Source organism: Zootoca vivipara, chromosome 2, assembly GCF_963506605.1.
Source record: "Zootoca vivipara chromosome 2, rZooViv1.1, whole genome shotgun sequence".
NCBI classification, from domain to species: Eukaryota; Metazoa; Chordata; class Lepidosauria; order Squamata; family Lacertidae; genus Zootoca; species Zootoca vivipara.
The window spans coordinates 15,369,738-15,395,023 of record NC_083277.1 but is presented as its reverse complement, the minus strand read 5'-3'; the positions used below and the strand labels follow the sequence as shown (position 1 = coordinate 15,395,023).

The following is a 25,286-nucleotide window of genomic DNA, read 5'->3' as shown; positions in this document are numbered from 1 at the left end:
AAGCAACTGAAACCACCAAGGCGGCCATTATCAGACCCCTAGGCCCCTGCCAGGCTGCTAGGTCTCCACTAGGTCCGGGGGGGAATAGGGTGAGCACCCGGATCGCAGACCACAGCACGGCCTTTGTTTTATGTAGGCCCCTGCCAGGCCCCCACTAGGCACGGGGGGGATAACCCACAGTAATGCACTTGGGGGCACGGCAAGGGGTTTTTACTTTACAATTTAGCACCACTAACCCCCCCAAAAAATCCCCCACCAAAAAAACAACAAGACAAAAATAAATACCATCCTTCAAAACGTCATGAGATACACCGGTCACGGAGGGGGGGGGGCAAACAGAATAGATCATGGATCGGGACATGTGGGGGGAGTCACAGGGATTAGCCACAACAACGCGCCACACCCACAAACCCCACCTCCACCACGAGATCCTGTAAAACAGGGGGACTCTGAGGCTCAGGGGGATCTGAAGGGAGCCTATTACCCTCCATTTTACAGACTAACGTGCAGCAACCCACAAACCCCACCTCCACCACGAGTTCTACCACTCACATACACCCATCCAGCAGAGGTGTTGAAGACCAAACCAACTGAAAACAGGTAGGTAGCCGTGGTAGTCTGACGTAGTCGAAACAAAATTTAAAAATTCCTTCCAGCAGTACCTTGGTTGGTCTTTAAGGTGCTGCTGGAAGGAATATTTTTATTTTGTTTCAACTGGAAACAGGCCTTTTCCAGCAACAAGGCCCAACATTGCCAAGTGGAGGTAGGGGCCTGCCTGGGGGGGGATGGGGGAGCTGAATAGGGAGCAGGGATACGTAATGGGTCAGAAAAGGGTGGGGGAAGACACAGGGATGAAACCTGCCCTCTCCACAGTATCTTGCCTCGACTCAGGGGGACTCTGAGGCTCAGGGGGATCTGAAGGGGGGCTATTACCCTCCATTTCGCATATACTACGACTGCGTCTTTTTTAAAAAAACAACAACCATGCACTTTCTCTCCCCAGTTTAAGTCCTCAGATATTTGCAGTGCCAAATCCCCCCCCCCCCTCAATTTACAATCCCCTACCTTCCCCTTGCCACTTCCTGGGTTTTTTTATGGAACTGAACAACTCGGGTGCTTCAGAACGTGCCTTCTGTTGACAGGCCCTTGCAGGGCCAGACAGAGGCCCGGGCCAGGTAGATAATATGGCCCTGTTTTTAACCCTTTTGTTACTTTTTTCATTTTACTGGTTGTGAATATGCTGACCGAGGCCCCCTTTAGATTCGGAGGCCCGCGCCAAGTGGCCCATATGGCCCCCTCCTTCTGTCAGGACCTGTCTGTTGCTACAAGGCTGTGGGGCTTCGCTATATGACACACACCCCCGGGCCGGGATTTTTAAAGTAGTTATCATCACCCCCAATCCTTAATCTAAATATATAGAAATGTTCATGATGCGTGCGCAGGGGCCAATGTATGGAGATACAGGGGGAGGGGACAACAGAGGGCTCAGACAAAAGTAAATACTGGGAAATGCAACCCAGAAACTAACAGTTCCTTCTCCAAGGGTGGGGGCCAATGTAGGAAGATACCGGGGTAGGGGCCAACACTCCCCAGGGACAACAGAGGGCTCAGACAAAAGTGCATGCTGGGAAATAGAACCCAGAACCTAACAGTTCCTTCTCCAAGGGTGGGGGGCAAGGTATGGAGATACATGGGGGAGGGGCCAACACTCCCCAGGGACAACAGAAGGCTCAGACAAAAATGCATGCTGGGAAATAGAACCTAGAAGCTGACAGTTCCATTTTGAAGGGTGGGGGCCAAGGTATGGAGATACAGGGGGAGGGGCCAACACTCCCCAGGGACAACAGAGGGAAGGGTATCCTACGGAAACACAGGGATGAGCCGGGGTGGAGGGAGGAGGGGCAGGATATGTCGTGGATCGGGACAGGGTGGGTGGGGATCACAGGAAAGAACCACAGCAACGCGTGGCCGGGTCAGCTAGTTTTCTATTGATTTTATTGAGTCAAAATGAGAGTAAAGTGGTACCTTGGGTTACAGACGCTTCAGGTTACAGACACTTAGATAGATAGATAGATAGATAGATAGATAGATAGATAGATAGATAGATAGATGATAGATAGATAGATAGATAGATACTTTATTGTCATTGTACATAGTACAACGAAATTGAATGCCATCCCATAAAAAACAAAACAAAAACACAATTACAGCCCCACGCAAACATACATACACACCCATCACAACTCCCCAATATCATATTATTTAGTTCATGTTACAGACTCTGCTAACCCAGAAATAGTACCTCGGGTTAAGAACTTTACCTCAGGATGAGAACAGAAATCGCGCAGTGGGAGGCCCCATAAACTAAGTGGTACCTCAGGTTAAGAACAGTTTCAGGTTAAGGACAGACCTCCGGAATGAATTAAGTTCTTAACCCGAGGTACCACTGTACCCCTAAATATTTTTTCTAGAAAAAGAGCACTGCATATATTATTTTAGAAATGTTTTTTTCTTCAATACAAAACTCTTTCCCCCTTCCTCCTCTCCTTGTCCTTTCCCCAATCTCCCACCCCGCCCCATCTCACCTTCTCCCTTTCCTCCCCCTCCCAATATTTCTCCCTCCACCAATATATTCAGGGCCGTCTTAAACATATCCGCGCCATGGTGCGAAAATCCCTCCAGCGGCCCCCCTAATTTCCCAGAGTTGTTGACCTTTTTAGGGAGGGGCCCCCAGAGTTGTTGACTTTTTTTAGGGAGCTGACACCACACTTGCATATTATCTCTGCTTGGGAAAAGAAAACAGGAAACATAAACAAACTGTTTCTGTTGCCCGTTTATTGTGTGTTGAGGTCCCCAAACCACCCTCAAAGTAAACAATCAGGGGGAGCAGCTATCGGGTGTATTGATAAATAAATTGGAAACTATGCAGTGAAATACGGATAAGCAACACACCAAAAACACTCCACTGGAAAGGATTGAATGAAGGATTGGGGGGGGGTGAGTCCCCAGGAGATAATAGATCAACCACACGAAAGAAGGCAAACAGTAAAACGGGCAACACGAATACCTGGCTAACGGAGCGCCAAATTTAAAGGAAAAGAGTCCCCTATTTTAGACTAGAAAATAATGCTGTGCAAAATTAAAAGCGGAGGTGAATTAAGCACGTGTAAGCACAGAGTCTAGGGCTTGCTGATCAGAAGGTCAGCGGTTCGAATCCCTGCAACGGGGTGAGCTCCCGTTGCTCGGTCCCAGCTCCTGCCCACCTAGGAGTTCGAAAGCACATCAAAGTGCAAGTAGATAAATAGGGACTGCTCTGGTGGGAAGGTAAACGGCGTTTCCGTGCGCTGCTCTGGTTCGCCAGAAGCAGCTTTGTCATGCTGGCCACATGACCTGGAAGCTGTCTGCGGACAAACGCCGGCTCCCTCGGCCTATAGAGCGAGGTGAGCGCCGCAACCCCAGAGTCGGACACGACTGGACCTGACAGGACTGGGCCCCTTTACCTTTACTAAGCAACCAGATACCACACAAACATGCACACACTAGACAAGGGGAAGCCCCTATCGGATGTATAGAGGGTTGTTGTTGTTTTTTTAAAAGGTAACTCACAAGGAGAGGTTTTTCAAAGGCAGAGAGATCTACAAAGGGCTAAATGAAATGCAAAGCAGTGATGCACGGTTCAAGGCTGTCCCCACATTCACACACCCCGCAAGCATACAATACCAGCTGCTCCTTGCTCTCTCCACGTGGTGTTCCTCTGGCCGCAAGAAGGCTCAACCTGCAAAGGGGAGCCACTCATGCACAGGAATGCAAACGGTGGATGCAGAAAACAAATGAGAAAGAAAGAAAAACGTGGCAGGCAGGCTCAAAAACTCAGCAGCCAGCTGTGAGAGCAGGAGCTCTAAAGAAGCCACGCAGCTGAAGGAAAGAACCCAGCAAGGTCTTCAGCCAATGTCTTGATCCGATGAGAGCAGGAAGCAAAGAGAAATAATTCCCGCCGCAGCAGCAGTTACTGAGCGGGACTCCGCCCCCCATGAGCCCTATTGGCTGGCAGAGTGGTATGATGCGGTGGGGGGGAAGGGCTGGTGCAGGGGGCCAACCACACTCCCCTGCAGACACAGGAGGCTGGCCCCGTGCGCAATCACTTCCCTCTGGAAGGGAGGAAAGTCATTCTCAGACATCAGCTCAGCTGTCTGGCGCAGTAGCGCCCCTGGTGGCCAGGCGCCCTGGCGCATTGCACCACCCAGCCCAGGCCTAGAGATGGCCCTGAATATATTGTAGAATTCTTTTTACCTTCTGGCAGAATCAATCCAGTGCCAGGTTCTGCAGTGCAGGAACAAGTATCTGCTGCTGACCACAAGAAGCAAAACAGAAAGAGTTTTCAAAGCGATTGTTTCCTGCTATTTATCTCCTCTTCCTCCCCTTCCCCCGCCTGAATCTAGAGATGGTTTCAATTGCCTGAGCTCTTCTGCCTTGCTTCAGAGAACAGTGCAACCCTCCCAGAGGCTGAAGGCATTCTTGGGCACCAAGTGTAAAATAATGTTTAGCATGATTTAAAATCAACCCCATATAGGGCAGAACATCTCAGTGGGGAATGTGATCACCCTCAATGTGCCGAAGGAGAAACAGCTCCTGAAGTTCTGGTGCCAGTTGGCAACTTGGCTATTGATGAGTTTGAGACTAACAAATGACAAATGACAAGCTTACTTTAGAGAAACTGCTATGGGAAGGAAGGTATTATAGCAAAAGAAAATGCCTACGGAAAGTTGAAAAGAGCATTGGTTTCTATAATTTTATGGAGCCTTTTGAGGGAGGAATGCAAAAAGACAATGAGATTTAAAAAGTAATGAAAGATCTTGATATTTTGGAGGCAGCCAATGCAAAGTCTCACAAAAGATGGCAAGCGTATAGGTGCACAAAATCTGCTTCATAAAAAAATGGTTAAGTAGCAGAATGCAGTAAGAATTCATTTTTTTAAAAGTAACAAACCTAACCTACTCATGCTCAGGAGAGTCCCTGTTTCTGCCTCCTACAACCTGTGAATTATATAATTTGTACACCATTTGATTATAAAAAAAACCTCAAAGCGATTTACAAAAAGATAAAATAAAATAAAATTGAGGGGAAAACACAACCCTAATTTAAAATGTACAAACGGAAAAATACTAAAAATACTAAAGCAGATTATAATTACCGTACCTCGACTTTCTAAGCAACTGGTAGGCTTATCTACACAAGAAGCTGGTACCAAACTTGTTCATACAGTCCTGTTGTCAGCAGCTGCAACTAAAGTTGATTGTCTGGAACTGCAGTAAGTTGGTTTGAAACCAACAGGGCAAGTCAGAACTAAAAGGGGTGGTAGTTCCCTCCTTGACTCTCCTTTCATTGGTCCATGCCTTCCCTTCTGGCTTGGCACAAAGACTGTTTTTTAAATATTTGTTCTGGGAAGGAACTTCCTTATACAGGTTCGTGGGCAACTAAAAGTGATTTCCTGCAATTGTTACTGCAGTAGTTGGTTTGAAGCCGACAGGGCAAGCCAGAACTAGAAGGGGTGAGATTTCCTTCCTTGCCTCTCCTTTCATCCTTCTTTGTCCTGAATTCCCCTAAACTGAGCTTCATAAGAATGTAAGAACATTAGAAGAGCCTGGCTGGATCAGGCCATGGGCATATGGAGTCCAGCATTCTGTTCTCACAGTGACCACACAGATGCCTGTGGGAAACTCACAAGACCTCTCTGCCCGTCTGCAGTTTCCAGAAACTCAGAAGAAGGCAAAGCATAGACCTCATGACTAGTAACTCTCAATCGCCCTCTCCCCCAAGATCCTTTCTCACCCTCTTTTAAAGCCATCCAAGTGGGTGACATTCAAAAAGAGCACCATAGTTTAACCATGCGCTGGATGAAGATCAACTTTGTTTCCTCCTGAATTTTCCAGCGTTCAACTTCCATGGATGCCCACGAGTTCTGGTGTTATGAGAGAGGGAGAAAAACCTCTCTCTCTCCACTTTCTATGAGTCTAACTATATATTGTATAATAAAAAAATTCCTTCAGTAGCACCTTACAGACCAACTAAGTTTTTATTTTGGTATGAGCTTTCGTGTGCATGCACACTTCTTCAGATACACTTGAAACAGAAGAGTCAGACCCTTATGTATATACAGATGGTGGTGGGGGGTGGGTGGGAATGGGTGATGGGCTGATGGGAGTGGTAAACCTGTAGATGGGTGTTAATGACTGCTGATGACTGCAATTGGTCCTGCGGGGGGAAAGCAAGGGCTGAAGCGCTAAAGAAAGCTTGATCATGCATAATGAGATAAGAATCCAATGTCTTTGTTCATCCCAGGTGGTTCCATGGTTTTAAGCTTGGTAATGAGTTGCAATTCAGCAACTTCTCTTTCCAGTCTGTTCCTGAATTTTTTCTGTAATAAAACAGCTGCTTTGAGATCTTGTATAGAATGTCCTGGGAGATTGAAGTGTTCTCCTACTGGTTTCTCTGTCTTGTGGTTCCTGATGTCAGATTTATGTCCATTTATCCTTTGGCGTAGGGTTTGGCCTGTTTGTCCAATATAGAGAGCTGAAGGGCACTGTTGGCATTTGATGGCATACACAATGTTAGAAGATGAGCAATTAAATAGTCCTGAGATGGTATGTTGGATGTTGTTGGGGCCAGTAATGATGTTGTCTGGGTGTATGTGGCAGTAAAGTTGGCATCTGGGTTTATTGCAGGCTCTGGTACCAGTGTCCATGTTAAGTCTGGTGGTTGTATTATTGTGGGTGAGGAGTTGTTTAAGATTGGGTGGCTGTCTGTAGGCAATGAAAGGTCTTCCTCCCAGAGCTTGAGAAAGGGAGCTGTCATTGTCCAGGAGAGGCTGTAGATCTCTGATGATTCGTTGTACTGTTTTAACTGTATGTGATGACTAGTGGTGTTCTGTTATTTTCTTTTTTGGGTCTGTCTTGCAGCAGGTTCTCTCTAGGTATCAGTCTGGCTCTGTTGATCTGTTGTTTGACTTCATCAGGTGGATGTTTTAGTTCTAAAAAGGTTTGCTGTAGATCTCTTAGGTGAGATTCTCTGTCTGTAGAGTTGGAACAGATGCGGTTGTAACGTAGGGCCTGGCTGTATACGATGGATTGTTTGGTATGTTTGGGATGGTAGCTAGAAGCATGTAGATATGTTTGTTGGTCAGTTGGTTTTCTGTATAAGGTGGTGTCTATACGTCCATCCTGTATTTTTATAGTAGTGTCCAAAAAATGTATTTCTTGCATAGATTGGTTCATTGTTAGGTTGATGGTGGGGTGAAAGTCATTGAATGTCTGGTGGAAGGTTTCCAGGGTCTGTTGTCTATGTGTCCAGATAATAAAAATATTGTCAATGTATCGTAGGTACAAGAGAGGTTTGAGTGGGTAGGAGTCTAGGAAACGTTGTTCTAAATCTGCCATGAAGATGTTGGCATACTGTGGGGCCATGCGGGTGCCCATGGCTGTGCCGCTGATCTGGAGGAACAGGTCATCACCAAAATACAATCTTTGAACAATCTTCCTAACAATCTTCCTAACAATCCATCCTAGCCGCTATGGATGTGGAATCTCTATACAACAACATCCCACACAATGATGGTTTACAAGCCATAAGGAACACCATTTCAGATAAAACCACAGCAGACTTTGCTACCAAACTCTGCCACTTTGTCCTTACCCACAACCACTTCAAATTTGGTGATGACCTGTTCCTCCAGATCAGCGGCACAGCCATGGGCACCCGCATGGCCCCACAATATGCCAACATCTTCATGGCAGATTTAGAACAACGTTTCCTAGACACGACCTGTTGGTGATCGCCAAAGCAATCCCAGAAGGTGGTCTGGCGCTCATCAACAGGGTCAGACTCACCCTTGCTGACTAATGCCAAGGTGCTAGTCTTAATGGGATATTCCAGGATCCAAACAGAAGCTGGGATTGGCTTCTGTGATCCACAATACCCAGCTTAAAATGGGGCAGTTGTGGGGTAAAAGGTAAAGGACCCCTGGACGGTTAAGTCCAGTCAAAGGTGACTATTGGATTGCGACGCTCATCTCGCTTTCAGGCAAAGGGAGCCGGCGTTTGTCCACAGACAGCTTTCTGGGTCATGTGGACAGCATGGCTAAACCACTTCTGGTGCAGTGGGACACTGTGACGGAAACCAGAGTGCCACTGTCCGGTCAGCGGGCGATTGAAGCCCTGGCTGAGGACATCAGGACCAGAGGCAAGATGGTGATGTAGAAGCAGGAGCAGGTGCAGGGCTGAGGGTCCAGCAGCAGGCAGTTGCAGGGTCAAGGAGTGGGGCAGAGGCAAAGGTCCAAGGGTCGAGGAGCAAGGCATCGGCAAGGCAAGGGTCCAAGGAGCAAGAAGCAAGAAGTCGGCAAGGCAAGGGCCCAAGGAGCAAGAGGCCAGATGCAACCAGGCAGGGATAGCGTTGCTGTGGCAAAGAGCTGAAGGGAAATGCTGAGCTTTTATCCTTCCCAGCTCCTGCCACCAGGTGCAGTGAGGTATCAAGTGGCCTCACCTGAGTGGCCACTCCTTGTTTCTCCAGCACAAGCTGAGGCAGGCCCCAGTCCTGCAAAGCACTACAGGCCTGACTCCTGCCCATACTCCTGACACAGAGTGCATGGAAAGGCCGTTTACCTTCCAGCCACAGCGGTACCTATTTATCTACCTGTGCTGGTGTGCTTTCAAGCTGCTAGGTTGGCAGCTCACCCCATCTCAGGGATTTGAACTGCCGAGCTTCTGATCAGCAAGTCCAAGAGGCTCAGTGGTTTAGACCAGGCACAAGGGGTGTCTTACCCATAGAGGCTAGTGGCACGGGGCGCTAGGGTGCCAAGTTCTGGAGGGCACCAGGGAAGAGGTGGAGGCTGCACGTGGCGTCTCCCAGCATCAGCTCACCGCCCTTGCCCGCCTTTGCCATGCCGCACCTGGAGCCTCTGTCTGCCGTGGCCACCGCAGCACGAAGCGGCCAGCTGAGCCTCCACCTCTTCCAGCCTCTGCCTCTTCCCCGCCTCCTCTCCAGCCCCCCCCCCGGCTGTGCAACTCTGGGAACAACTCTTGGAAATGGGGCGGGGGCGCCGGAGGGAGCTTTGCACCATGGCGCCTGATATGCTTAAGACAGCCCTGTGGCCGGGGAATAAATAATAAAATTATTGTTGTTATTAAAGTTTGCTTTCTGAGGGTGGCTGCACTAAGGAAAGGAACAGAAAGGCAAGGGAAATAAGGGCCAGCTGGGCAAAGCAAAATGAGCACCAAATAGACCCTGTAAGAGCAGGGAGAGAGGGAGGGGGCGTTTCATTAGGCAAGGAGGAGCCAAAGGCAGGAGGAGCCCGGCCAGGCACCAGTAGAAGTTGGAGGTTTATTTTATTTTATTTTCAGTTCTGAACAGGAGCCTGGAAATCTGAATTCACACTAAAAGATGCCCACAGCTACAGACCAACCTCATCAGCCTCCAATTCACAGTAGAATCTGGTGTGCAGAAACTCTTGTTTTACAAAGCGCGCACTCCAATCAAAGCGCCTACTAGTGAAGCAGGTGCAAGAAAATTAATCTATCTGGCTATAACTTCTGTTATTCACACAGTGACCGCTGTCAAAGAAGGAGCAGCACCTATTTATAGCTATCCTATTTAAGTTGAAGGGATGGTAAGTTTGGACTTGGAGGAAAGGAAGAACTTTAAACATGTTTGGCGCTAAACCAAGCATACGAATCTGGGATGTTGTCTTGGCTGCGTCCTTATCGCTTGCCCTTCCTCTTCCATTAGCCTTTTCTGCACTGAGCTCGCCTGGACGCATTTCTGTACCTGTGTGTGCACACCCTTAAAACAAACAGAAAATGTGCCCAAGATCAATCACTACCAAACAGCGGTGCCAACTTGAATAAACTATTTTTGTGTGGAAGGGGGCAGGTAATCAATCACATGATGCGGCGCACGCTCACTACAGTATTTGAATGGCAATGCCTATTGACTTTGGGGGGCACATCCAACTCCCAAGGGACTGCAATCTACTCAAAGTATAAAAAGACTGGCTGTGATCTACCCATTGTCATTGCCAGTACAGTCATACCTCAGGTTACAGACGCTTCAGATCGTGTCTTTGCAGGTTGCGTCCCGCTTCGAACCCAGAAGTACCTGAATGGGTTACTTTCAGGTTTCAGCGCTTGCGCATGCGCAGAAGTGCTAAACCATGCTTTGTGCATGCACAGAAGTGCCAAATTGTGACCCGCGCATGTGCAGATACGGTGCTGCGGGTTGCAAATGCTGCAGGTTGCGAACATGCCTCCCGCATGGATCACGTTCGCAACCCGAGCGTCCACTGTAGTTAAGTTGTTATGATTTTTGGCAGGGAGCCAAAGTTCTTGAGCTTCTTTTGGAAAGGATTCGCCTGGTTGGTTTTAGGAGGAGTGTGTTAAATTGATCGCTCAACAGTCAGCTCACCTCCTGCCTTCCCAAACTCTGCCACTGATGCAAGGAAATAAACATCTCAAAGTGGGGGCGGGACACGTAACAATCGCTTAAGAGCAACAGGGAGATCACTTACAAAACTACAGAGATCGACCTAGGACACCCCCCACAATCGACTGGTAGATCACGATCGACCTCTTGGACACCCCTGGTTTAGACCACAGCGCCATCCACTCCCCTAGTTGTGGGGTATGCCTGACTAGCCCTTAGGGCTCTCCCTAGGCCATCTCCTCCCCTAGTCACAACCCACACCACTGTTGCTCCACACCTTCCTCAAGTCTGGCTGAAATGTTGGAGTGCAGTTGTCAGGCAGTGCAGAAAATACTGAGGTAGACGGATCAATTTGCCTGGCTCTGTAAAAAGTCAGCTTCCTGTATTCCCCTGTCCATTATCTCCTCTCCTGATTACCCGTTCGGGAGGACAGAAAAGTAGCTGCTTTTGGGACTCCCCCACGTATCTCCCAAGAGGCACCAGGCACCCACTGACAAATGGTGCCCTTTGATAAGCCACCTCACGCTGCTCCTTTCAACTTCCATTTTCGAAAGTTGCAAGGGACTGTGGGCTCTGCTTCAGGGAACAGCCCTGGGGAGGAGAGGTGGCTTCCATGGAATGCGAGATGGAGAATGCAAGACCTTTTCTTAAAACAGACGGATGCAAGACAGACACCATTTTGATTTGCTTACGCAGTGCTTGCTAGTAACTTACTGAGCGAAAGAGAGAGAAGGAGGGGGAGGAAAGTCGAGGCTTTTTTACTGTATGAAAAAAAGAGAGTGCGAAAGAGAGAAGTGCTTTGAAGGAAGTGGCTATATGCAGATGTTTCCTAACAGGAAGAGCCTCGTGGTTAGCTAGAGTGGTTAGAATGACATGAAAAGAGTGATGTTTATCTGCATACGCAAAAATCTCTGGAGGCACATCTCCAGGTGCAGCCCTAAATAATCCTTTTGTTTTGGTCGTCTTGCTGTCAGCTTTCTTGATGCACCTTGAAATAAAACCTGAATCTATTTCAAAGCACTGCTTCTCCTGTCATTGCTGGGACTGAGGGACTCCGTTGTGCTTGAACCTGGCATGGGCTTTTGCCCACATCAAATGGAAACCACTCTCCCCTCCTTGAGTGTTTCGTACCTCTACTCAATTGATGGGCACGATAGGAGCATGCCTTGCCCCAGGAAGACAATAATCAGGACTCCACCTTAAGCTCCTGATTGTTCCTTTGACAATGCCCCAATAAATGTTATTGTTGCTGGAAAATGTGTAATTTTAATTAGAGAAGTGGTGGGGTTGGGGAGAGCTTCCAAAACTTCCCACACCAGCTGTGTCTCTATTTCATATCACCTTTCCTCCTTTCTTCTGCCTCTTTGTTGTGGATTACCAGTGACATGGAAGAGAATTTTTTTTGGGGGGGGGGTAGGATAACATAGAAAGAATTGAAGAAAGAAAGAAAGAAAGAAAGAAAGAAAGAAAGAAAGAAAGAAAGAAAGAAAGAAAGGGGAAATGAAGGATTGCGAGGACCAAGAGAAATAGAATTAATAATAATAATAATAATAATAATAATAATTTATTTGTACCCTGCACATCTGGCTGGGTTTCCTCAGCCACTCTGGGCAACCTCCAACAGACATTAAAATACAATAATCTATTAAACATTATAAAGCTTCCCTGAACAGGGCTGCCTTCAGATGTCTTCTAAAAGTCTGGTAGTTGTTTATCTCTTTGACATCTGGTGGGAGGGCGTTCCACAGGGCGGGTGCCACTATCGAGAAAGCCCTCTGCCTGGTTCCCTGTAGCTTGGCTTCTCGCAGTGAGGGTGTTGTGTATTAAAGTAATAGCACAGCCAAGTATGTATTGTAATATAGAGTTTATTTGAATGTATAAGTTCCAGCGGGAATGTCTATCATTTGCTAGTTCAGAGTGCGGGATTTGGATCTGCTGCTGGATTGGTTTACGCTGGAGGGAATCCTTGCCATTGGTTCCCGCCAAAATGTATATTTTCCCTGCTAGTTCTCTGTTACTATATAAGCCCCAGTTTTCCCCATTCCCTGGGTTCTGGCTCTTCCTTGTTCTTTGAAGTAAAGAGATGTTGTACCAGATCCTCGCCTCCTGTTTCTTATTTGCACTGAGCTGAAATCACTGAAGACCCACTACACAACAGAGGGAACCGCCAGAAGGCCCTCGGCGCTGGACCTCAGTGTCTGGGCAGAGCGATGAAGGTGGAGACGCTCCTTCAGGTATGCTGGATCAAGGTCATTTAGGGGCCTTCAAAAGAATGGGAGAGCAAGCAGATGGCACCTCCGGAACGGACCTGCATGTGTAAAACTCTCTGGAGGCACAACTCAGGGTGCAGCCCTAAATAATCCTTTTGTTTTGTTTCTCAGCTTTTTTGATACACCTTGAAATAAAATCTGAATCTATTTCAAAGCAGTGCTTCTCTTGTCATTGCTGGGACTGAGTGGCTCTGTTCTACTCAAACCTGGTTTGGGCTTTTGCACATCAAATGGAAACCTCATTTAATCTCATTTAATTGTTTAATCTCATTTAATTGTTGATGTTGCAGGCGATCATGCACCAAATCTTTTATTTAATCATAATCTTTAAGTTTTAATTTCCCTTCTCTTTCTATCAATAAATCTCTATATGTGGTCCATTTTGCCTCCATATTTATTCTTTTGATTGACATTTCATTCTATTGGCCATTATGTTAGCAAATAAATTGTAATCATCATTTAGTAATGAAATCGGTCTATAATTATTAACTGCTAACACATCAGCCTCTTGTTTTGGAATTAAAGTAAAGTTATATATGCCTCTTTCCATGTCTCTGGGACTTTCCCTGAAATTAAAATTTCAATCATTATCTCCCGTAATGGTCTCACCAATTGGTTATTAAATTTCTTATAATATTTTGCTGATAATTCATCCGGTCCTGGCGATTTCCCTGTTTTTTCCAGCTTAATTGCATCTAATATTTCCTGTGTTGTTATATGGGCATTTAACATTGGTAATTTCTCTTCTGTTATCTTCAGCAGATTATTGGCCTTCAGATATTGATCTATCTCTTTGCCTTTCCCCCCTCCTTTCCTATATAATTGTGTGAAATATTTAACAAAGACCTTCCTAATTTCCTTTGGGTTGTTTATAATGTTTTTTGCTATTTTTTATTTAACTGCCATACTAACAATTTCCCTTGTTTGTTTGCATATTCAAAATGCTTTTGTTTCTCCCCCCCCACTCTATTTCTTGATTGATATTCATTGAATATTGTTTTTGTAATAGTTTTATTGCTTGCTTTATGGACTCTTTATTTAGTTTGTCAATTAACTCTCTTTTTTGTGCTTTATTTAGTTTGTCAATTAACTTTCTTTTTGTGCTTTATTTAGTTTGTCAGTTAACTCTCTTTTTTGTACTGACATTTTTTTTTATTTTTTGTGCTGACATTTATGAGGAGTTTTGGACAAGTCCCTTTTTCTTTTGCCTCTCTTCTGCTGGGTGGCTGCAGAATGTCATTATAAAAACGGCAGCGTAATAAAATGTGAGAGGTAGATTCTACCTCCGGCAGGCAGCAGGGGCAGACTCGTTCCGCATATGGTTTACCTGCAAATCTTCCCTGCAATAAGGCAGATGGCAATACATTAAATCTGGCTTCAGGAGGAAGATTTGGGGGCTAAACTAAATTTGGGGGTGCTGGGCAGATCTTTGCACCCCGGTGGCGCATATGCTAAAAACAGAAGAAGAACACAACTAGCTGCAGTAAGCAATGTGCAGTGCAAGATGCATTGACCACTGACGGTATCGGCATACCTTCCAGAGTCCCAATATTCCAGGCACAGTCCTGAAATTATGAAAGCCACCCTGGCTTCTGCTTTGATCCCGGAATGTCCCTATTTCTCCCACCAGTGTTGCCACCACTGAGCTCAGGGAGGAGGGTGAGCCGGCGCTTCTTCCAAGGGAAGGTGGCAAGGTTGCCTCTCCCCGGCCTCTTCCATGGCCACTGCCACTGGCCTCCTCTGTTGGGGAGAGGCTGACACCACTGGGGCCCAGCCCCACATGATGCGCCACCTCTGAGGGGCAGGCAGGGGACTGGGAGGGAAGAAAGGAGTCTTGGTTTTTTTTGAAAAAATGCTTTGTGCGTCCACGTCGAATCTTGCCCCTTTCTAAAATGTATTTCTTGGCATGTGCTTTTCTTTTTTGTAAGTCTACCAATGAACAAAATAGGATAAAATCAGGAGTGAGTGGCTTTCTCAGGATGGTTGGAGGATGTGCTGTGTCCTGCTGGAGACAGTAGAGGTGGCAGCCCTCCCCCTTCTTATGATAGGAAATTTCGTTTTCAAGTTTCTTAAGTTTTGTTTCCAGAAGGCCCTTGAGATGTTTTCTGTCCCTCCCTCTCCGCCTCCAAGTTTCTCAAAAGGAGGTTTTACAGTCTGGGCAAGACCCAAGACCTCACCATCAGCACAGGCAGGGGAGGAAGTTGCAGCTGTGGGACAAAGGGGACAAAGAGGAAGCCCCTCCCCTTTCCATTCCCTGCCTTCAGTGGTAAACAAGAACAAAAACACATACCATCTTATGATAGGATTAGTTGTGGGGTGGGGAGTGAGAAATGTCTCTGTTTTCATCTGGGCTATGTTGGAGGGTGTGTATCTGGCCTCAAGTCCCATTGGCAGCTGGGGGGCAGGACTACCTCATTCCAGTGCATGGCGGGGTAATCTGAAGTGAGAGCTGGACCATAAAGAAGGCTGATCGCTGAAGAAATGATGCTTTTGAATTATGGTGCTGGAGGAGACTCTTGAGAGTCCCATGGACTGCAAGAAGATCAAACCTATCCATTCTGAAGGAAATCAGCCCTGAGTGCTCACTGGAAGGACAGATCCTGAAGCTGAGGCGCCAATACTTTGGCCACCTCATGAGAAGAGAAGACTCCCTGGAAAAGACCCTGTTGTTGGGAAAGATGGAGGGCACAAGGAGAAGGGAATGACAAAGGAATGAGATGGCTGGACAGTGTTCTTGAAGCTACAATCATGAGTTTGACCAAACTGCGGGAGGCAGTGCAAGACAGGAGTGCCTGGCGTGCTATGGTCCATGGGGTCACGAAGAGTCGGACACGACTAAATGACTAAACAACAACAATGTTGGAGGGTGTGTATCTGGCCTCAAGTCCCATTGGCAGCTGGGGGGCAGGACTACCTCATTCCAGTGCATGGCGGGGTAATCTGGACCCCACCCCACCCACCCCTTTTCAGGAAATGCATTTGGAGAATGTGATGGCAGGAGCCGTAGGTACTGAAGGCTACCATGCGCTCATCCTCTAAGACCCTTCATTACAGATCTTTTGGCGCCAGGCAAACGTTTCCCTCCAACCAGGCCTTGGGCTTATTGAACTTTCTATGGCTTTCTAAATGTGTTGGGGGTTGGTATTGGTTTCTGCTTTATTATGTATTTGGTGTTCTCATTTTTTTTATCTGGTGAGCTGCCCTGTGACTTTGGATGAAGGGCGGTATGCAAATTTAACTATTATTAATACTATTAATTATTAACTATTATTAATATTAATAATAATATTAATATTTAATAGTGGGAAAGTTGAAGGAGTTTCATGTGAGCAGGGTGTGCTGAGAATCCAATTGCACAAAGTGTTTTTGGGGGGAAATACTGATTGCAGCAGAGGTTCTTAATACTTCCCCTTAAGCTGTTAAAGCCAGCTTCTTCTCAGTGCCTTCGCCCTGCATTTAAAGTTCTCATGATTTTCAGTATTACAACACTATGATCATAAGAACATAAGGTGAGCCTGCTAAATCAGGCCAATGACTCATCTGGTCCAACCAGATGCCTGTAGGGAACTGGCAAGCAGAGGCCGAGCACTAGAGTATTTCTCCCTCCTGCAGTTTCTAGCTAGTGGTGCTCAGAAGCAGTATTTCCTCTGACTGTGGAGACAGAGCATAGTCATCACAGCTAGTAGCTAATTCGCCATAATCTGAGCGGTAGAACACTTGACTCTTTCCTGTGTCACAAACATGAAAGATGCTTAAGTAAGGCGTTCTTCGTGCAGCATAAGCTTAAAAAGTGCTCAAAAGTGAGAAACTCTTTGCCAGCTCTTTTGCCGATTCCCCACTATGGGAATCTACTATACAAGGTTTTTGTTTCAGGGCTATAAGAAGCCCTGTGTGGGAGAAGTGCAGGAGGAGTAAGACGGGATGCTTCACTTTGGCTATTCTGCCCTAAGGTGGGCTTGAACCAGGTGCAGTGGCATAGCTAGCCGTTCAGGTGCCTGGTGCAGTGCGGGCATCCTGCAGCCAGGGGCAGAGCGAGCTGCCCATGGAGGCAGGGCACGCTGTGTGGAGCCTCTCCGCAGCCTCCCCCTCAGTTGTAGGGCAGCTGAGAAAAAGGCAGTGGGCAGACGTAAGTGCCACACTGCCATTTTAGGCAGCACTGAGCCTGCAGGCACTCAAGCCAGCCATGTCACTCCCAGGAGAGACACGTGGCTTGGGTACGCTGCAGGCTCCGCAGTAAGTGCCGGCCCCCGCAGTGTGGCACCCAGTGCCAGCTAGGTTTTGTTGTGTTTGTTGACTGAACTAAAAAGTTTTGTGAGCCCAATTTTTAAAAATAATAATAATAATTCAAACTAATATTTTTGACATTTTGTCACCCCCCCTCAGTGATGACACCCGGGGCGGACCGTACTCACCGCACCCTCTTCCTCCACCACTGACCAAGTGACCTTCAAAGTCCCTTCCAACTCATTCTATGTGGATGGACTTAGTTGCCACTTGCATATTGTGAACCCTCCCCTTGTGAACCCAGTTTGCATTCATGGCTCTCTGGTTGCAGACAGAACTGTTGGCTATTTATGTACCCTGTGGGACTTCTGGCATTATACTCATTTTTTAAAGGCAATTTGCATAGCTGCCAAGTCTCCTGTATTCCCCGGGAAACCCCTTTTTTTCCAGCCGTTCCCTGCTGGAAACCTGGATTTTTTTGTTTTTCCCCGGATTACTTACCGGCTGAGGAAGGCACCTTCTGCGCATGTCTGGAGTCTCTGGACATGCGCAGAAGTGATTTCTGGCACTGCGGCCATTTTGGAACTGGGCAGAGCATGCGTAGAAGCGACTTCCGGTGCCGCTCCGACCAGTTCCAAAATGGCCGCAGCGCTACTTCCGCTGCCGCGCCGCTGCCGATCCCGGATTTTTGAATCCGGGAGTTGGCACCTATGCAGTGGCATAGCGTGGGGGGGTGCCGGGGGCAGCAGCACCGGGCGCAACATCTGGGAGGGCGCGCTCGCACTCGCAGCTCTCTGCCCCTGCCTGGCTCACGCAGCCTCTTTAACCCTATCGGGGCTTCCCACTCGCCGGCTCCGAAATGGTGGACTTGCCGAGGCTGGAAGAGTTGGGTGGCGGAGGCACGGACAGCCCAGCCCTGATGGGGTTAAAGAGACACACTTGTTGGGAAAGAGAGAGGCAGGCGCTGCTGCGAGAAAGGGCAGCTTTTGAGGAGCCGCTGAAATGGTGTTGCTGCTGCTGCTGCTGCTGCTGCCACCTCTCCTGCTCGGGAGGCGGAGGTGGGGACAAGCGGGAGAGGTGTGTAAGGGGTGGGGGCTCGTCTCTTTCCTAGGGGGGGAAGAGGGGTAGGAGGGTGGTCGAGTGCTCTTGGTTCGCTTTATTTATGAGTGCTGTGTAGCAGAGGAGATCTGGCACTGGAATTTTGTGAATCGGTTAAAATCTCAATTTTATATTAATTGTTAAAGTAAAGCCTCCTTGCTGGCTGCTTTTCGTTGATCAGTCCATTGTAACATCAGCGGGGTTTGGAATGCACACCTGATAGTGACTTTTCTCTTTTATTTTCTCTTTCCACCCCTTTCCCCATGCTTCTCTCTCTCTCTTTCCCCACACTCCTCCTCCCCCCAAATTCCTTTTAGGATTTTCAGTTTTCGCCTCACTCCCCCCCTTCACGGTGTCTCCCTCTCAAACTGGTCCTCCTTTTCTTCTATCCCCCCCCCCCATCCTCATTGCATCCTTCTTCTCTCTGCCCCCCTTTGCCACACACACACACACACACACACACACACACACACACACACAGAGAGAGAGAGAGAGAGAGAGAGAGAGAGAGAGAGAGAGAGAGAGAGAGAGAGAGAGAGACTTTGTCCCCCTGCCCCCTTTCCTCACATGTCAGAACTGGAGCTTGAATAAGTTCTTCTTTCTGCTCTGCTACAATATAAACCTACCCTTCACATTCTTGAGCACTGTTTTTTCATTCACCCCCCTTTTTTGCTTGCTTCTGTTCTATAGCTGCAATATCAGCTCTCTCCCCCTTCAATACATACTTCAATACAATAAATCTCTTGCTGGTTGGTGCTGATTCAAAGTCTCTTGGAGGGCACCAGGTTCACAAAGGCTGCTTTACACAGCTGTGACAGTATTAATGCAACAGGATTTTAAAAATAAAAGGGGGGAGGTTCACAACTCAGTGGTAGAACACATGCTTTGTACACAGAAAGTCCCAGGTTCAGTCAATGACACAGAATCATAGATGGCACGACTATAGAATCATAGAGTTGGAAGGGACCCTGAAGACATCTAGTCCAACCCCCTGCAATGCAGGAATTCAGAGACCACTCAGATAACTTTTTTTTAAAATGTGGATCTTGAATTGAAGTTGTGCCCTGCAAAGTAACACTTACCATACATCTTGCATTGCTAGTCTTTCCAGCCTGAATTTGTAATAGCAAATATCTGCCTCTCATCTCATAACAGCTTGCCATGCAGCTGATGAAATGGTTCATGAAAGCCACAGTCTTGTGGTACTTTAACGACTACCAGTGCATGTATAGATTTGCTTCTCTAAAATATTTTTTTTATGATTTTTGTTTTACGGTAATTTATTTTTATATAAGTACAGTAGTTCTTAACTTTTTTTGTTTCTCACATTGAGGAGCTTGTTTTGAAGCTGAAAAGCAGGCTATAAAACAATTAAAAATAAGAAAAACCTCAGGTGTGAAAATACCCAAAGTTGACACTGACAGTACCAGTAGCTGCACTCAGGTCAGTAAGTTTTCCCAGTTTTTTGAGGTAAAATTAGGTGCCTCGGCTTATATTCGGGTCGGCTTATACTCGCGTATATACGGTATGTATAAAGTATGTGGCGAATGTAAAGCCACCCCCTTTGCAGGTTTCCCTGTGCCTATTTTTATTCAGAACAACAGTACATAGTATGCGGCGAATGTAATGCCACCCCTCACAAATAATTGCATTTTAGGATTTTTTAAAAAAATAGCTTTTCTTTATATACACTGCCTCCCTATTTAGGATACATTTAAAGGAAGCTTCCCTTGGGGGAAAACAAAGTATAAATATTTCTATATGAACATTATTAGTAATGTGTGTGTCTAATAATAATCACACCAGACACACATACATGCTGTCTCCCAGTTCAATACATGATTGAAGGAAGCTTTACTCCCCTCAGGAGGGGGAAGATAGGTTTCTATTTAATATATTCCTATTTATTAGCTGCTCTTGTGTGCATCTGTAGTAATAATTATAACAGACACATACATGCTGTGTATTTAGGGCACATTTGAAGGAAACTCATCACATGAGAGGGGGAAACAGGCTTCTATTTTATATACTATATTTATTAGCCACCATTATTATTATTATTATTAGTCATAACTGACATACTGTCTCTCAATTCAGGACACATTTGAATGAAGTTTTTCCTCCCCTCAGGAGGGTGGAAAAGAGAGACATTTCCAAGTTACATATTCCTATATTTTAAGCCATTATTATTATTAATTATAATGTATGCTGCTAAAACTGTGTTCTGTTTGAGAAAATAAATCAGAAATTGTTTTATGACTTGTTTTCACAATTTTTAAAAAATAAATTAACAATTCCAAACTCTGTGCTTTTCATTTTGTGTTCAAACATCTGTGTTGGAAATATGATTGGCCGGGGGGGGGGGGGGAGAAAGTGATCTCGCCTAGGGCGCAAAAAACCCTAGCACTGTCCCTGACCATTGGTTGGTCACTCATGGTTGGACTGAGTCACGAAACTCATCACTCAATAAAGTGTTTGAAAATAAACTTGTATTCAGATGCATTTTACTTTAATTACATCAGTATTTTCATAACAAACAATACATGTGCTTAGGGGGTAAGGGTTTCTTTAACTAATCTAGTGGAAGAGACTCGAGTGCTAAAATCCACGGGTTAGGGGGCACAAATTACTTGCCTTGCCCCGGGTGCTGACAACCCATGCTACGCCACTGGCCATAATGCTGTAAACCGGAGGCTCTGCCAACTGGACATTTCCCCATCAATGTTGCCAGACTGCTAGCCATCTCATTCACAATGGAAGACTCCTCCGAACAAAAGATAGTGATCAACTTTTAGGAAACTGTTAATTTCTCTTTGTGTTTAGGAATTCACACCTGGGAGGGGTGAGAGGAGGACTAGGAGAGGTGTCAAAGGTGCTCAGATTTCTACCTTGAACCCTCTCTTTTTGTGAGGAATTGATTACGTAGCTGTGATGTTGGAATGATGTATTTTGGGGTGTTTCTTGGTGATGGGAAAACTAATAAAAGTGGAGGTTCTCTTTTGTTCTGGGTTCCTTCCTTGTTCTCCTGTGTGAGGGGAAGCACCCTGTTGCAACAGCAAAAATAAAGGCTTTGCTTCTCAAACTTCTCTGGTTGGCCTCTGTTATATTGTGCGACCGATGAAGAACCCAATAAGGGTTCTTGTGTACCCCATAAGGGAATAAGGGCAGATTTTTGCTTTAAACACTTATTAACTAATGGACAATCCCACCACATATGACTGAACGTTCTCATCACTCCACATTTCCTCCAGCAATTCTTACTTCCGGATTTTGTAATATGATACAACCTTACTTGTGTGTAATAACATTTTTGTACCAGCTTCAACCATGTTCCTGGGTTATCCTAGAGGTCACAACAAAGGGTAGTTGCTGAAAGATTCTTTCCCAATCTTCATCTAAAATCTGTTCCTGGATATCTAACTTCCAATATTCTTTCAAACTTTCTTTTGGTGATTTCCCCATATTTAATAACACCTTATACAATTTTGAAATAATTCTTTTACCACATTTTTAAACTTCTTTCTTCAACAGGGAGGAAATTTGTTTTTTCTGGAACCAATTAATTTTATTCCAAATTCCACTTTCTTCTTCCATCATAGCCTCTGTTTCCCAACTTTTCTCCATATCCTGAATTGAGATCTCCTTTAATTTATCTCCTACCTCTTTCAGGATGAGCTCCCATAACGGGGCCATTTTATCATAACCACATTTTGGTAAGGGGAGAAAGGTCAGGAAAAAGCTTACTTCTCCACTTCTCCCATACCCAAATGGACCCCATAAATGTTGATATTTTTGTCTACTTCCTTTTTCCTTTTCCTCCTATCGAATATTCTTATTTTCCCTCCTACTACTTCCAAATTCTCCCGCTCTATACTCCCCAAATCTTCCCCTTGTTCTCCCTCTGTATAAGGTGGTGTCTATATGTCCATCCTGTATTTTTATAGTAGTGTCCAAAAAATGTACCTTATACAGAAAACCAACTGACCGACAAACATATCTACATGCTTCTAGCTACCATCCCAAACATACCAAACAATCCATCGTATACAGCCAGGCCCTACGTTACAACCGCATCTGTTTCAACTCTACAGACAGAGAATCTCACCTAAGAGATCTACAGCAAACCTTTTTAGAACTAAAATACCCACCTGATGAAGTTAAACAACAGATCAACAGAGCCAGACTGATACCTAGAGAGAACCTGCTGCAAGACAGACCCAAAAAAGAAAATAACAGCACACCCCTAGTCATCACATACAGCTCCCAAGTTAAAACAGTACAACGCATCATCAGAGATCTACAGCCTCTCCTGGACAATGACAGCTCCCTTTCTCAAGCTCTGTGAGGAAGACCTTTCATTGCCTACAGACAGCCACCCAATCTTAAACAACTCCTCACCCACAATAATACAACCACCAGACTTAACATGGACACTGGTACCAGAGCCTGCAATAAACCCAGATGCCAACTTTGCTGCCACATACACCCAGACAACACCATTACTGGCCCCAACAACATCCAACATACCATCTCAGGACTATTTAATTGCTCATCTTCTAACATTGTGTATGCCATCAAATGCCAACAGTGCCCTTCAGCTCTCTATATTGGACAAACAGGCCAAACCCTACGCCAAAGGATAAATGGACATAAATCTGACATCAGGAACCATAAGACAGAGAAACCACTTCAATCTCCCAGGACATTCTATATAAGATCTCAAAGCAGCTATTTTATTACAGAGAAATTTCAGGAACAGACTGGAAAGAGAAGTTGCTGAATTGGAACTCATTACCAAGCTTAAAACCATGGAGCCACCTGGGATGAATAGAGACATCGGATTCTTATCTCATTATGCATGATCAAGCTTTCTTTAGCGCCTCAGCCCTTGCTTTTTTTCCCCCAGGTCCAGGACTAATTGCAGTCATCAGCCATCTACAGGTTTACCACTCCCATCAGCCCATCACCCATTCCCACCCACCCCCACCACCCTCTGTATATATATAGGGGTCTGACACTTCTTTTTCAAGTGTATCTGAAGAAGTGTGCATGCACACGAAAGCTCATACCAAAATAAAAACTTAGTTGGTCTGTAAGGTGCTACTGAAGGAATTTTTTTATATGGCTATAGTTACAGGTAGGTAGCTGTGTTGGTATCTCCGTGACTGGACCTAATGGTCAGGGGTACCTTTACCTTTAGCTTTAAAGCTGTGTTTATCTCATCTTGAGGCTGCAGGTTCAAAGCAGGAAACAGATTGATTTTCTTGACCTCTTCCCCCCCTTTCCATTGGAAGTAGCGAACTTTAATAACAAGAGTAATTAAAAGAAAACAAAATAAGGCAATGGGAAAGGGAGAATCTGTTCGATACTTCCAAATAGCCATTATACACTCCAGCCTATTATATTACAGCATTACTACAGGACCACAGTCATGGCTCTAAGTTAACAAGGGTGAATTGGCCAAAATGCATTCCAGCAGCAGATCCACGTCAGGGTGGGGGGAGACCCTCTGATTTCTGTAATGGCACTAAGCAAAAGTATAATCGACAATCCCAATATTTTTAACTCCCTCTATCTTGTTTTTTTAAGAAAACAACAACACTGCCCCTGTTTTATATTCGTGAATTTTTGATGAAAACATATTTTTTTAAAAATCAGCTTAGCAGTCACATCGGTTTGGAAGTTAGACAAGAATTATTATGTCTCATCAATAAATTCAGAAGAAGAATCTCCCGGGTTATACCCAAATACAATGATGTCCAGTGCCACCTAGTGACCAAAACTATAGAATACACCATCCACACAGTGGGCACAAAAATCTTTCAGAATGTAGTATAGCTGCATCCCTGAGCAGGGCCAGCCCACGACATTTTGGCACCTGAAGTGAACCACAATGTGGTGTCCCCTGTCTTCCAGGGAAGAAGAGGTTAGAGAGGAGCCACATCGGGAACAAGGTGGGAATAAGTATCTACATTAGGATCTTCTGCTGCCCTTGTGGATTTGCTGCCTAAGTAAGGCAATCGCTTCACCTTGTCTCATGGGTTGGCCAGCCTTGTCCCTAGAGCATCTAAAAATTAAACCTCTGAGTAGGGTGTTGGTGCATCTTCACTGTAGACTAATACACATGCATCATCATCATCATCATCACCATCCTATATTTATACCCCGCCCATTTGGCTGGGTTTCCCCAGCCACTCTGGGTGGCTTCCAACAAAATATAAAAAATACATTAAAACATCAAACAATAAAAAACTTCCCTAAACAGGGCTGCCTTGAGATGTCTTCCAAAAGTCAGGTAGTTGTTTGTTTCCTTGACATCTGGTGGGAGGGCGTTGCACAGGGCAGGCGCCACCACTGAGAAGACCCTCTGCCTGGTTCCCTGTAATCTCACTTCTCGCACTGAGGGAACTGCCAGAAGGCCCTCGGAACTGGACCTCAGTGTCCAGGCTAAACGATGGGGGTGGAGATGCTCCTTCAGGTATACAGTAGACCCCCAGGTTATGTTACTCTCGAGTTACGTAAACTTCGGGTTGTGAAAGCGGCAAACCCAGAAGTATTTTTCTGGGTTTTGCCACTCACACATGCGCAGAAGCGCTTTATCGCGGGCCGCACGTGCGCAGAAGCAGCGCTTCTGGATATGGATTTTTCGGGTGGCGCACAGACCCCTGGAATGAATTAAATTCATATCCAGATGGTCCACTATACTGGACTGAGGTCGTTTAGGGCTTTAAAGGTCAGCACCAACACTTTGAATTGTGCTCAGAAATGTACAAATGGGTGCACACAGTGCTTTTTTCTGGGGGTATCAGGGGTACGTTGTTGTTTAGTCGTTTAGTCGTGTCCGACTCTTCGTGACCCCATGGACCATAGCATGCCAGGCACTCCTGTCTTGCACTGCCTCCCGCAGTTTGGTCAAACTCATGTTCGTAGCTTCGAGAACACTGTCCAACCATCTCGTCCTCTGTCGTCCCCTTCTCCTAGTGCCCTCAATCTTTCCCAACATCAAGGTCTTTTCCAAGGATTCTTCTCTTCTCATGAGGTGGCCAAAGTATTGGAGCCTCAGCTTCACGATCTGTCCTTCCAGGGAGCACTCAGGGCTGATTTCCTTAAGAATGGATAGGTTTGATCTTCTTGCAGTCCATGGGACTCTCAAGAGTCTCCTCCAGCACCATAATTCAAAAGCATCAATTCTTCGGCGATCAGCCTTCTTTATGGTCCAGCTCT

At 45.9% G+C, this 25,286-nt stretch overlaps 2 protein-coding genes across 6 annotated transcripts in view; both read right to left on the bottom strand.

Moving 5' to 3' along the window:
• LOC118078674 (C-type lectin domain family 2 member D-like) overlaps positions 1–5,328 on the bottom strand; it is a 17,148-nt gene extending 11,820 nt beyond the window's left edge. Inside the window, exons 1-2 of one of the 5 annotated variants that reach the window (XM_060271182.1) lie at positions 5,197–5,328; positions 4,291–4,347 (exon numbers count right to left, since the gene is read on the bottom strand). The gene's annotated coding sequence lies outside the window, so the exon portion shown is untranslated. The other 4 variants (XM_060271183.1, XM_060271180.1, XM_060271184.1 and 1 more) reach the window with 4 other exon arrangements.
• Positions 1–25,286, bottom strand: part of DDR1 (discoidin domain receptor tyrosine kinase 1) — a 273,948-nt gene that overhangs the window by 25,386 nt on the left and 223,276 nt on the right. The window lies entirely within an intron of this gene.